This window comes from Rhopalosiphum padi, chromosome 3 (genome assembly GCF_020882245.1).
Source record: "Rhopalosiphum padi isolate XX-2018 chromosome 3, ASM2088224v1, whole genome shotgun sequence".
NCBI classification, from domain to species: domain Eukaryota; kingdom Metazoa; phylum Arthropoda; class Insecta; order Hemiptera; family Aphididae; genus Rhopalosiphum; species Rhopalosiphum padi.
The window spans coordinates 43092137-43093579 of NC_083599.1; the positions used below are offsets into that span (position 1 = coordinate 43092137).

Here is a 1443-nt window from a genome sequence, read left to right on the forward strand (position 1 = left end):
TCAGTGTCATGAAACCCTGACCATTAGATTGTAAGCAAATGATTCTAATTTTCCATAATTGACATTCAAATATTACATTTAAGCTGAAACTTCATAAACACAATAAAAAATGATTTAATATTCTGAATGTTGACATGATTTTACATGGTAATTTAAACAAATATTACAAAGTCATACTTTGAACTGCTTGTAAAACACTGTATTCTCAAGTTATTCTCCAACCACTATACATATTTAACTGAGTAAATTCTTTCAGATTGCGGTACAGCAGATCATTCAAGACATGCTGAGACATGAATTACCATTTCTACCACATAAGAAAGTTACAACATCCTATGTTGAAAATGGACTAGAAGATACTGATAATAATATTGGATTTATGCGATGTACGTGTAATGGTAATTAAATGTAACTGATAGCAACATAATTGCAGTATAACAAAAACTTAGTGTCATGAAATCCAGACCATTAGATTAAGTAAATGATTCTTATTTACCATTACTAACTTTCATATATATCATGTAAGCTGATACTTCATAAATACTATAAAACATGTTTTTATATGATTATTTTGACTCGTATTTTAAATTTATATTTTTAACTGCTTATAAAACATACAATTCTTAAGTTAATCTCTTGAATCCTGGACGACTATATTAAGAAAATTACTCTAATTTACCATTATTAACTTGCATACATTTAATTTAAGCAGATACTTTATATACTCTATAATACATGATTTTATATGATAATTTTGACGAATATTAAATATTTATGTTTTTAACTGCTTATAAAACCCACAATTATCAAGTTAATATCTTGAAACCTGGACCACTATATTAAGAAAATGATTCTAATTTACCATTGTTAATTTGCATACATTTCATTTAAGCTGTTACTTCATAGACACTATAAAACATGTTTTGTATATGATTATTTTGACTCGTATTTTATATTCATATTTTTAACTGCTTATAAAATACTGAATTCTCAAGTTATTCTTTAACAATTATACATTATTAACTTACTACATTTTTTCAGATGGACATGTTTGTCAGATCACTTAAGGCATGCAGAAACATGAATTCACATTTCTACCACTTACGAAGGTATCAACATCCTATGCTGAAAATGGACTAGAAGATACTGCTAATAATATTGGGTTTATGTAATGTGCGTGTAATGGTTATTGAATATAATTGACAGTAAATTAATGGCAGTGAAACAATTGAGATTTGTTAATAATCTGAAATAAATATTAGTAAACACCTTTGACTTGTAATTTTCATTCTTAAGAGTTACCATTAGTAACTTGCATACATTTCGTTTAAGCTGATACTTCAATAACACTATAAAACATGCTTTTTTACGATGACAATTTTGACGAATATTAAAAATTCATTTTTTTAATTGTTTATAAAACACACAATTTCTCGAGTTAAT

General features: G+C 26.1%; 1 long non-coding RNA gene across 1 annotated transcript; it reads left to right on the forward strand.

Moving 5' to 3' along the window:
* Positions 1-262: 262 nt before the first annotated feature.
* On the forward strand, positions 263-1219 carry LOC132927955 (uncharacterized). Its single transcript, XR_009661913.1, has 2 exons — positions 263-386; positions 1042-1219. It is a non-coding gene; the product is annotated as an uncharacterized LOC132927955 (long non-coding RNA).
* The last annotated feature ends 224 nt before the right edge of the window (positions 1220-1443 follow it).